Source organism: Helianthus annuus, chromosome 10 (genome assembly GCF_002127325.2).
Source record: "Helianthus annuus cultivar XRQ/B chromosome 10, HanXRQr2.0-SUNRISE, whole genome shotgun sequence".
NCBI classification, from domain to species: Eukaryota; Viridiplantae; Streptophyta; class Magnoliopsida; order Asterales; family Asteraceae; genus Helianthus; species Helianthus annuus.
The window spans coordinates 179,548,788-179,562,423 of record NC_035442.2 but is presented as its reverse complement, the minus strand read 5'-3'; the positions used below and the strand labels follow the sequence as shown (position 1 = coordinate 179,562,423).

General features: G+C 35.9%; 1 long non-coding RNA gene across 1 annotated transcript; it reads left to right on the top strand.

Annotated features, from left to right (window-relative positions):
* Nucleotides 1-8,646: 8,646 nt before the first annotated feature.
* Nucleotides 8,647-9,980, top strand: LOC110918472. Its single transcript, XR_002581342.2, has 3 exons — nucleotides 8,647-9,066; nucleotides 9,517-9,573; nucleotides 9,665-9,980. It is a non-coding gene; the product is annotated as an uncharacterized LOC110918472 (long non-coding RNA).
* Nucleotides 9,981-13,636: the final 3,656 nt, after the last annotated feature.

The following is a 13,636-nucleotide window of genomic DNA, read 5'->3' as shown; positions in this document are numbered from 1 at the left end:
ATTATCTGGACCGAATCTAGGTTCCGAGGAGGACAGATTTGCGAAAGATCATCATGAACGAAGCCCACAAATCCCGATATTCCATTCATCCCGGTGCGGACAAAATGTACCAGGACCTTCGCTACAAGTACTGGTGGCCTGGGATGAAAAGGGATATTGCTCTATATGTTGGTAGCTGTTTAACTTGTGCAAGAGTCAAGGCTGAACACCAAAGACCTTCAGGCTTACTCGAACAACCGCCGATACCCGTATGGAAGTGGGAAAGCATAGCTATGGATTTCATAACTAAGCTTCCGACCACGCCATCAGGTCACGACAGTATTTGGGTTATAGTCGACCGTCTAACCAAATCAGCCCACTTTCTGCCAATACGAGAAGACTATAAGGTGGCCAAGTTAGCCCAAATCTACACCGGCGAGATCATTAAGAATCATGGTACGCCTCGAGACATCATTTCTGATCGCGATGCTCGGTTTACATCGAGATTGTGGGAAACTTTTCAAGCAGCTCTTGGTACGACGCTGAATTTGAGTACCGCATTCCACCCGCAAACCGACGGGCAGACTGAAAGAACGATTCGTACTATTGAAGACATGCTCCGTGCGTGTGTTATCGATTTTGGTGGTAGTTGGAGCAAACACCTACCGTTGGTCGAATTTTCGTACAATAATAGCTATCACTCCAGCATCGAAATGGCACCTTTCGAAGCCTTGTATGGTAGGAGATGTCGCTCGCCTATTGTATGGCACGAGGTCGGTCATTCACAATTGACTGGGCCCGAGATTCTGCAAGAAACGACCGACAAGATCCACCAGATAAGGGAAAACTTGGTGAAGGCCCGGGACAGACAAAAGATGTACGCCGATAAACGACGCAAGCCCCGCGAATTTGCAGTTGGCGACTACGTACTCCTAAAGGTATCACCTTGGAAGGGAGTAGTCCGATTCGGCAAAAGAGGGAAACTTGCGCCTCGATTTGTTGGACCTTTTAAGATTCTGGAAAGGATCGGTAAAGTTGCCTACAAACTCGAATTACCGGAGGAACTCAGCAATGTCCACCCGACTTTCCATATTTCAAACCTTCGAAAATGCGTAGCCGACCACGACGCAATAATACCACTCGACGATCTTCAGGTCAATGGGACGCTACACTTCGTGGAAAAGCCTGTCGAAATCATGGACCGACAGACCAAGCAACTCAGACGCTCTCGCATTCCTATTGTAAAAGTACGATGGGAAGGCAAACGAGGCGCGGAGTTCACTTGGGAACTCGAAAGTGACATGAAGGCCAAGTACCCGCAGTTGTTCAGATAGATCTGAAGCATCAAATTGGTAAAAGCACACGGCGATGTACGGTTCTCGGCCTAATTTCGGGACGAAATTCCCTAAAGGAGGGGAGACTGTAACACCCCGTGTTTTCCCAAAAGTCAAAGTCAAAGTCAAGAGTTGACTATCATTGGAATTAAAGATCAATAAAGATTAATTTTATTTTAGTTTCATTTTGATTTTCATATTATGTGGAGTAAGTGTTGTATAATCAAACTAATCGGCCGATAATCGAACTGTGAATCAACGACCGACTGTGAATGATAGGAAGTAACAATGCAATAAAGCTAGTCAATCAATAATCAAGCTAATCAAATCAATCATCGAACTCAAGTGTGGATAATTTTAATGCTTTTATACGTGTGTGTGTGCCTTACGTGTTACTTGTGCATGTTACTTTTATGTTAAAGAGTGTGGTGAATCAATCAAATCAATCGAGACTCGAAGGATAATCAAACACAATCGAAACCGACTTTGAAAATAGGTTGTAAGGATGCTTGTATGTTAGATATAGTAGTTGGGACTGAAAGTAATTTGAATAGAAACTCTATCCTACTCTACTCCTCAATCTATCGAAATCGAAATATCAAAAAAAAATCGTCGCGAAACACTCAAAACCAGGCAAGCCGATCGGACAGGGCAATCTGATCGAACAGGCTAGCCGATCGAACAGGCTGTTCGATCGGGCAGCCGCTCGATCAGGGATGCTGTTCGATCAGCTAACCCCTTTCCACTTTTGGAAGCCTATAAATAGGGCTGTCCTTGTCAAGCTTTCCACTTTTGGAAAAGCTCTGACCGACCAGCCTTCTATTCTCGCCATTTCTCAGATTTCTCTCAAACCTGTAAGTATTTCACTCCAATCTTTGTACGTTTTTGATCCTTGATCGATTCTCCATCTTTCTATCTTTCAAAATCTGAATTCCAACCGTGAAATCACAAAGATCTAAGCATTCTTGGGTGATGTCATCATGGTGTTCTTGAAGAACACTAAGATTGACATCAATCCGACATGAATAGCTTGAATCTAACCGATTTCCACATAAACAACTTAAAATCTTCCAAAGATCTTAACATTTCACGGTGGAAAAGGATTGAAAGATGGGTTTTCACCAATCTTTCAACTCTTTTACACTCAAACCGGCGAAAACGAAGCTTGAACCGACCTATAAATCATTCTAAACAAACACATGGTTCAAGACTCGGACTTTACCACGAGATTACCGATTACAAGTTAAACGTTAAACTTAGGTCCTTGAACGCTCCCTGACCGAGCTTGGGTGATTCCAGCCGAGTCAGTGAGTAAAGTAAAGGCTGAGGTTTCGTGGTTCAACTTGTGGTCAAACTATCTTTAAAACATCAATGAAATAACGGGAAATAACCAAGTGCTAGGTGATGGACTAACCAGGTCAGGGGCTGGCCGAACGGTTAGGCTATTCGAACGAACAGCCCAACCGAACGACTACGCCAGCCGATCGACTAGGCTAATCGATCGACTAGCATCTGGGCCCACAAACTCATGAGGTGTAGTATTGACAGGGTTCTGTTCGATCGATCGAGCCACTCGATTGTAAACATTACTCATCGAATCATGAGATACTACACTTCAACGCTAAACCTCTTCGAAACATTGGGATGTCACCCGATCGAGCATGCCACCCGATCGAGTGACAATTTGCCAAGTGTGCAATGCTAACCGATCGGTTGGACCAACCGATCGAACGGACTGTTCGATCGGCCAACTTGAAAGGTAATGCTGCAAAAACTTCAAAAGTACAAACCATCATACACAAACACATCCTTCACATCAAAGGAAGAAACAATCCACTTGAAAGAACCAGCCGATCGAGCCAGCCGGCCGATCGAACGGGACGTTCGAACGGACTTTAACCCAATCGAACAGCCCACTCGATCGAACAGCCGTCCGATCGAATGGTCTATCCGATCCAGTTTCCACTGTTCACTTTTTCCGCATTACTCATTGTATTGTTATCGAACTATTCAGGCTAACCTATTCTCAGTGCTCCCTCCAACCCACAACCAACCACTGTGAGTATACTCGATCCCTTTTTGCTTTCAGCACTTTTGGGTGTTACATACGTAATCTATCAAATTCACAAACAACACAAACTATTTGAACGCTAACCTACTTGCATGTATTACTTGACTAAATGATTGCTGTTTATTATGTTTACACGTGGAGTGCTATCTGCCTGCTTTAGCAACGTAGTACTATAGTTTGGACTCAGCACCCGTTCACACGGGGGTTGCTAAGGACAATTACTTGCATGGATTACAGTGGTAATCATGTATTGCGAACTGTCTCGGACAGTCAACTCGAAGTCGTTGGTATCGATGGTCCCATGTTGATAATTTACATGCATCGTTTGCCCTTGTGTACGTGCTTGGTTATGCGTAAACTTTTCGAACTTTATATGCTATATCAAACTTGTGTACTCACCTTTACATTATATGTATTGACTTTTATTTTAACGTATGTGACAGGTGTTTAAGCTACTAGCGTGCTAGAGAAGCGAGGCAATAATAAGCTTCTAGGAGCCTGTGACCTTAGGACAGTGTCCACATACCTGCTCCAGGGCCATAGTTCTCTGTAGATCTTGTACTGGCACCTGTAGTCAGTAAGATCTACAGTTAGCCGTCTAGGAGTCTTAAAACAATATTTAATTCGGTCTGTAATAATTAAGAATCTGAGTTGTCGGAACAGTTCCCATATTGTTTAGTTGATTTCTATGATAACTTGTTATTATTTGGGACACGGTATGGGACGTGTTATATAACTGAATTGTATGATAGTTGTTGTGGAAACTTCTGAACAATCTGTTTCGCTCAGTGCCGCGCCCCGATGATTCCGCCATCGGTTGGGGTGTGACACCTCCTACCGTCCATAATACAATACCATTACCTCTTACCATCCATAATACAATACCATTACCTCCTACCATCCATAATACAATACCATTACTGATATTTTCACTTTATTACATGTATGTAAACAACATTTATACCATCCAATCAACATATTACATCATAAATTGACAACTATAACCAAACCATCAACCATTAGATATAACGAACCAAAAAACATGTATATGGGCCTACTTCTCAATTCAAAATCATAAACTTTTTGTACCAAACCACGTTATATCATGGTTATACCTAATGATGCACATGTGCATTTTAAATATTGGTAATGTAAAAAGTAGTGTATTACAAATAGTATTGTAAATTAAAGTGCAATTGTCTATTCCTGATAACTGATAACGTATTACCGAATTTGTCAAAGTAATGATACATATGCACATGTGCATAGATATCTGTTACTCGAAAAAAAAGTTTTTTTTAATGGAACAAAATATAGTGATTTTTTGAAAAAAAAAATATTAAAAAAATTGAGTGCTTTTTTTTATTTTTTTTAGAATTTATTTTGTGTTCACATTGGTTCTCGCGGTTCTCGCAATAAGGGTGGTTCTCGCATGAACCTTACCCTATATATATATATATATATATATATAGGGCTTGGTTATATAAGAAACCCTATCTTTTTAAGAAAACTATGGAAACCCATTGTGAACCATTGATTAGCTTACATCAAACTTGATCAAAGGCCATGATTATTTTGGTATGAATAAAAATAAAAAGAAATAAAAAGGACTGCCATTTTGTACCATCCAAGGGCATTTTCGGAAGTGAACATACACAATGGGAAATAAAAAGGACTGCCATTTTGTACCATTGATTATTTCTCTTACACACATGTTATCTCTCTCTCCTCTCTCCTCTCTCCTCTTTCCTCTCTCTTCAATCAAGATCATGATGAACACCAAACACAAGTTTCGATCTTCAAGTTCAGATCTACATCGTGAGAAAGAAAAATGTTTGAAGATTGTTGTTTTAGAGAGAGAACGACGGCAGGATGAAGGTTTTTAGAGAGATGAATTTTTTTGTTTTAGAGAGAGAAACAACAATCTTCATCATGTTCATCTATAATCTTTATTTTTTTAGAGAGAGAGAGATTTGAATATTCAAGTGTGTGTGAGAGAAGAAGGTTTGAAGACCCTTCTTCGTGTTCATCGGACGGGTATAGATCCGGTAAGTGTTCTTGAAATATCATTTCACACTTGATTTTTTGTTGAAATGGTTGTTAATATGTTTTTATGTGCTGAAAGTGTTTTAGTAATGGTTAATAGGGTATCCATGGTTAATGTTCATGTATTTTAAATAAATCAAAAACTTTAGGATGAGATTTTGAACGAGTTTTTTTTGTTGGTTTGGTTGCTTGTTAGGGGCTTTTGATCTTAACAGTAGCTGTTCTTATGTTGGTTTGGGTTGCTTGTTTGGGTTTATGATCTGAACAGTAAGTGTTTTTTTTTTTTTTGGTTGCTTGATTCACAGACTCAGGCCCATAACATGTGTTAAGCCCCCTGTTAGAATCTTATATAACGTGTGTTAATTTATAGAAACAAACCCATAAAGATATTCAATTGACAAGCTTGATGGATTTAAATAAATCCAAAACTTTAGGATGAGATTTTGAACGGGTTTTTTTGTTGGTTTGGGGCTTTTGATCTTAACAATAATTGTTTTTTTTTGTTGGGTTGCTTGATTTATAGAGACAGGCCCATAACATGTGTTAAGCACCTGTTAGAATGATATATAATGTGTGTTGATTTACAGAAACAGATCCATAAAAGATATTGAATTGACAAGCTGGATGGATGTAGGCGACGTTAATGCGGGGACATTGAATAAGTCACATCCTTTGGGAAAGATGTCTTCGTTCATTTATAGCATGTGTTGGTGGTTCATGCTGTAACAGAACACCATGATGTAACGTGTAATATGAAACGAGCCATTTATGGTAACACATGTACCGGTAATTTTGGAATATATAATATTGTATTCATGTATAAGCTAGTGGTTTACAAAACACCATGATGTGTATATACTGATCTAACATGTGTTACAATTTGTCTGTTCGGAACATGTAATTGCTTAACATGTGACAAGGGTGAAAACAGTCGACGGGGGCGATGAGTTTAATGGGGAGCTTAGTTAATATCGTAATCTTGTTGTAACCCCACTTGTATACATATGATAACATGTAAGCATCCATTATAACCCGACTTGTATTCAAGTATATGAAAGTGGTTTGCAAAACACCATGATGTGCATATACTGATCGTAACACGTGAACAAGTTAACATGGAACATACAAGTTAATATCGTAACACCGTATACCTGAATAAAATGTGTTAAGCCTCTGTTATACCTGAATACATGAGTATAAGCTAGTGGTTTCCAAAACACCATGATGTGTATATACATACTGTAACATGTGTTAAAGTGACTGAAAATGTATAACGTGTGTTAAGCATCTATTATAACGTGTGTTAAGACTTCCATAATGGATGAATAAACTACAATAGTAACTTAACAACAACAGAGTAAACATGATATAACGTGTGTTAAGCCTCTATTATAACATGTGTTAAGACTTCCAGAATGGATGCATAAACTTCAATAGTAACTGTAACAGTAGAGGTACAAATACGGGCGCCTCCACCATTATAATCTTGTTGTAACCCGACTTGTATTCATGTATATGAAAGTGGTTTGCAAAACACTATGATGTGCATATACTGATAGTAAAAACGTGTACAAGTTAATATGGAACATACAAGTTAATATCGTAACACCGTATACCTGGGATAAAATGTGTTAACCCTCTGTTATAATCTTGGTTTAACCTAACATGGTGTCATGTATAAGCTATTGGTTTCCAAAACACCATGATGTGTATATACATACTGTAACATGTGTTAAACGACTGAAATGTATAACGTGTGTTAAGCATCTATTATAACGCGTGTAAAGACTTCCACAGTGGATGAATAAACTCCAATAGTAACTTAATAACAACAGAGTAAACCTGATATAACGTGTGTTAAGCCTCTATTATAACATGTGTTAAGACTTCTAGAATGGATGCATAAACTTCAATAGTAACTGTAACAGTAAAGGTACAAATACGGGCGCCTCCAACAGAAAATGTGTTAAGTCTAGACCGTTTTAACATCGTGTACTAGAGAAAACAAGAAGAGACTCACATTACATATTACTAGTAAACAAAAATACATAGCACTAATACGTGTTACATTGTACATGGGTTTCATGTCACATGTAACACATGCATGTCCTGAAGTTCAAACTATAACACGTGTTAGTTGTGTTGTGCTGTAACATAAACATGGTCATGATCCTTAAGCATCTGATCCACGTTTGACGAAACCAACGGTCCCGAGAATTGGATCTTGTTTCCCTTGTATCCATCACCATCCTAATAACAAAAAGATAAGATAACCGTTAAGTCGTTAACCACACATAACTATTAACACATTCATAGCCAGAAAAACTTTTTCTCAAACAACATCACAACTTTTTAGCTAAATTGCAATCTTTTTCTCAAATAAAATCACAACACAACCAAAAATCAGTTCATATGCAAACCAAGCATAACTTTTTAACACAAAAATAAAAACCTGTAAATTACATTAGCAAGTAACCCTTTTTAAGAACCATTTTAACAAAAAAAAAATCATGTTTCATCTCTAAAACAACCATTACACAAAAACCTATTAACAACCAGGTTTTATGAACAATTTTTGATATTTTTTCGTCTTTTTTTTTTGAAAATTGTGAAAAGCAAGGAAACAAGATTAAATATTTCAGAGATTTAAACCTGGGTTGCCTAGAACACTTCTTTTAATTGACATATATGGACAAACCTGGAGCATTAAATTCCTCATCGTTTTGGAAGTCGCTGCAAAAGAACCGGTTTGGGAAACTACGGACCGGCGACATTAATTCAGAGGTTGGTGGATTTGTCTCCATTGATATTAATGGAGATGCTTGCTACTTTGGTGTAAATATGAAGTTTGGTGTTTCTCTGATGAATGATGAAGAAGAGATAAAAGGAAAATATGAAAAAGAAATATGGGGGAGAGTGAATGTACGATTTGATGGGTTTGATGGGCAATTAATGAAAAGGTCACCTCATAATTCTTGGGGGTTAAAGAAATTTACTAATATAACCTTGATGTAAAAGTTAAAATAAAGAGATCAGTGCAACGTGGCAACATGCTAGCCACATATATAGTTTGCTAAGTTTCCTAAAAAAATGAGGTTTTTTACCAAGCATTATCCTATATATATATATATATATATATATATATATATATATATATATATATATATATATATATATATATAGGATAATGCTCTAGAGAAAACCCCTTATTTTGAGAAAACTTTGAAAACCCATTACAAGGCCTACAATTGGCCACGTGTCCCAGCCATCTCCATCTTTCTTTTTGCTTTTGAGGGCACTTTGGTAAATTCAACATTATACTACCTAACTCTAAAAGATAACTTGACTTTTGTCTACTATGATTTGACAACATTTATTACCCATTTATCTTCCCAATGTATCTTTCTAACTCCATATCTATCATTTTCATTTCTAAGAAAGACCTTCATTAATGTCCTGCACATCTTCATTTACAATTTACTTCTTCATTTATTCATTTCTCCATTAATGTCCATTGAGACAAATCCATCATATAACCCGTTAATGTCGCCGGGTAGATCTTATACTCATTACTTTCTATTGAAGCCACCAAATCTGAGGATCGAAGCAATTATCGAAGCTCTTCAAGAAAAGAAAGTAAGGTGTTGCTCTCATCACATCTTTAATTCTGTTTTTAGCGAGAGAAAACTGATGTTTTGGAGAGAGAAACAACAATATTCATCTTGTTCATCTGGACACCAAGAACATACGCACAAATGTGTGTGAGAGAAACACGTTTTTTTTTTGCTATTTATGTAATTTGTTTAAATTTATACTTTTTATGATATTTGATAGATTTAAAATCAGAGCTTCTTTTGTTTATTTAAAAATTTTAAATCAAGACCAAGAAGAAATTTTTGTGTGCCCAATTTCTTTCTTCAAAAATCAGGTCTTCTTAGTTGTTTCAGATCTATATGTGTTTCAAACATATGGGTTTGAAGCAGATTTGATGTTAGATTCATTACTTTTGAGTTTTTTTCTGAGTTCTTTGATTTTCGGTGATGTTATTTTCAATAAAATGTTTGTCTTTTTTTTCATCCTTACCAGGTGGTGATTCTACTAGATGACATATCCTGTTACTACAACCCGTAGCTACCTTACCAGGTGGTGATTCTACTAGATTTTCTGGCTATGAATGTGTTAATAGTTATGTGTGGTTAACGACTTAACGGTTATCTTATCTTTTTGTTATTAGGATGGTGATGGATACAAGGGAAACAAGATCCAATTCTCGGGTCCGTTGGTTTCGTCAAACGTGGATCAGATGCTTAAGGATCATGACCATGTTTATGTTACAGCACAACACAATTAACACGTGTTATAGTTTGAACTTCAGGACATGCATGTGTTACATGTGACATGAAACCCATGTACAACGTAACACGTATTAGTGCTATGTATTTTTGTTTACTAGTAATATGTAATGTGAGACTCTTCTTGTTTTCTCTAGTACACGATGTTAAAACGGTCTAGACTTAACACATTTTCTGTTGGAGGCGCCCGTATTTGTACCTTTACTGTTACAGTTACTATTGAAGTTTATGCATCCATTCTAGAAGTCTTAACACATGTTATAATAGAGGCTTAACACACGTTATATCAGGTTTACTCTGTTGTTATTAAGTTACTATTGGAGTTTATTCATCCACTGTGGAAGTCTTTACACACGTTATAATAGATGCTTAATACACGTTATACATTTCAGTCGCTTAACACATGTTACAGTATGTATATACACATCATGGTGTTTTGGAAACCAATAGCTTATACATGACACCATGTTAGGTTAAACCAAGATTATAACAGAGGGTTAACACATTTTATCCCAGGTATACGGTGTTACGATATTAACTTGTATGTTCCATATTAACTTGTACACGTTTTTACTATCAGTATATGCACATCATAGTGTTTTGCAAACCACTTTCATATACATGAATACAAGTCGGGTTACAACAAGATTATAATGGTGGAGGCGCCAGTATTTGTACCTCTACTGTCACAGTTACTATTGAAGTTTATGCATCCATTCTGGAAGTCTTAACACATGTTATAATAGAGGCTTAACACACGTTATATCATGTTTACTCTGTTGTTGTTAAGTTACTATTGTAGTTTATTCATCCATTATGGAAGTCTTAACACACGTTATAATAGATGCTTAACACACGTTATACATTTTCAGTCACTTTAACACATGTTACAGTATGTATATACACATCATGGTGTTTTGGAAACCACTAGCTTATACTCATGTATTCAGGTATAACAGAGGCTTAACACATTTTATTCAGGTATACGGTGTTACGATATTAACTTGTATGTTCCATGTTAACTTGTTCACGTGTTACGGTCAGTATATGCACATCATGGTGTTTTGCAAACCACTTTCATATACATGAATACAAGTCGGGTTATAATGGATGCTTACATGTTATCATATGTATACAAGTGGGGTTACAACAAGATTACGATATTAACTAAGCTCCCCATTAAACTCATCGCCCCCGTCGACTGTTTTCACCCTTGTCACATGTTAAGCAATTACATGTTCCGAACAGACAAATTGTAACACATGTTAGATCAGTATATACACATCATGGTGTTTTGTAAACCACTAGCTTATACATGAATACAATATTATATATTCCAAAATTACCGGTACATGTGTTACCATAAATGGCTCGTTTCATATTACACGTTACATCATGGTGTTCTGTTACAGCATGAACCACCAACACATGCTATAAATGAACGAAGACATCTTTCCCAAAGGATGTGACTTATTCAATGTCCCCGCATTAACGTCGCCTACATCCATCCAGCTTGTCAATTCAATATCTTTTATGGATCTGTTTCTGTAAATCAACACACATTATATATCATTCTAACAGGTGCTTAACACATGTTATGGGTCTGTCTCTGTAAATCAAGCAACCCAACAAAAAAAAAACAATTATTGTTAAGATCAAAAGCCCCAAACCAACAAAAAAACCCGTTCAAAATCTCATCCTAAAGTTTTGGATTTATTTAAATCCATCAAGCTTGTCAATTGAATATCTTTATGGGTTTGTTTCTATAAATTAACACACGTTATATAAGATTCTAACATGAGGCTTAACACATGTTATGGGCCTGAGTCTGTGAATCAAGCAACCAAAAAAAAAAAAAAAACACTTACTGTTCAGATCATAAACCCAAACAAGCAACCCAAACCAACATAAGAACAGCTACTGTTAAGATCAAAAGCCCCTAACAAACAACCAAACCAACAAAAAAAACTCGTTCAAAATTTCATCCTAAAGTTTTTGATTTATTTAAAATACATGAACATTAACCATGGATACCCCATTAACCATTACTAAAACACTTTCAGCACATAAAAACATATTAACAACCATTTCAACAAAAAATCAAGTGTGAAATGATATTTCAAGAACACTTACCGGATCTATACCCGTCCGATGAACACGAAGAAGGGTCTTCAAACCTTCTTCTCTCACACACACTTGAACATTCAAATCTCTCTCTCTCTAAAAAAATAAAGATTATAGATGAACATGATGAAGATTGTTGTTTCTCTCTCTAAAACATCAACTTTCTCTCTCTAAAAACATTTATCTTGTCATCGTTCTCTCTCTAAAGGTTATTGTTTCTCTAATCAACAACACCTGAACACAAAGAAGGGTCTTCAAATCGTCCGGATAAGCTTTTATGGTTGTGGCTATGGTTGTCTTCAAGATCAGGGAAGAAGAAATGGGAAAGAGAAAGAGGAAAGAGAAAGAGGTAAGAGAAAGAGGTAAGAGAAAGAGAAGCTTTTATGGTGATTTGATGTTTATGTTACCTACCGAAAATGCCCTTGGATGGTACAAGTTGGCAGTGTTTTGTATTTCCTTTTATTTTTATTAACACCAAAATAATCATGGCCTTTGATCAACTTAGATGTAAGCTAATCAATGGTTCAGAATGGGTTTCCATAGTTTTCTTAAAAAGAAAGGGTTTCTTATCTAACCAAGCCCTATATATATATATATATATATATATATATATATATATAGGGTAGGGATCCTAAGAGAAGTTCACCCTATTTGAGAAACTTGAGAAGCATTCTGGACCACACATTTTCCTAAGCTTTTCGCAATATACATATATGTATAGTTTAAAATCAACTATATACATATATGTATATTGTCAAATCTTGAATTATACACATGTGTATATAGTCAATTTTAAATTATACATATGTGTATATTACGAAAAGCTTAAAGAAAATGTGGTCCAGAATGATTCTCAAGTTTCTCAATTAACCTAGTGCTTCTTACACGATCCTAACCCTATATATATATATAGGGGAGGGTTCATTGGGGAACACTAAAAAAGTGGGGAACGGGAGAACATTCTTAAAAATTATACTTAACATGTTAAAAAAAAACTTTTTCTAAACTTTTTTCAGCGTTTTTTCTTATAAATACAAGTAGAAACATTTTTAATAAAAAAAATAAAAAACTAAAAATATAAAAAAAATGTTTAAAAAACAGTTATATCTTATAGAATTAACTTAACATGTTAAAAATAAATTTTTTTAAAAAAAATTTCAGCGCTTTTCTTTATAAAAAGGAGGAGAAGCTAGTCGAATAAAAAAAATTTCTAAAAAGAAATTTTTAGCCTTTTTTTAATCGTTTTTTTTAATATTTTTAGTTTTTGATTTTTTATTAAAAATGCTTCTACAAGTATATATAAGGAGAAGCGTCGAAAAAGATGTTTAAAAAATTAATTTTTAACATGTTAAGTTAAATTTTTAAGAGTGTTCCCCGGTTCCCTACTTTTTTAGTGTTCTCAAGTATATATATATAATGGTGGATTGTTGAGGTTTGGTGAAAAAAATAAGATTTTTTTAGAGATGTTTGAAATCTGGCTTGAGGGTGTAGATCGATACGTGGAGTGTAGCATTGTGGAAAAAATGAGGCTTTTTTAGGAATGCTAAATGGTCTTGCATAAAGGTCTTCAATGATGGGGTGGTGGAGATATGTGAAGTGTAGCATTGTGGAAAAAGTTAGGCTTTTTTAGAAATGTTCTATACTCTCTAGTCTTGCTTGCATAATAGGTATCTATATACTATATATAAGCATTTCCTATGTCTATAAATGTAATTTCCCAGCAACTTTTT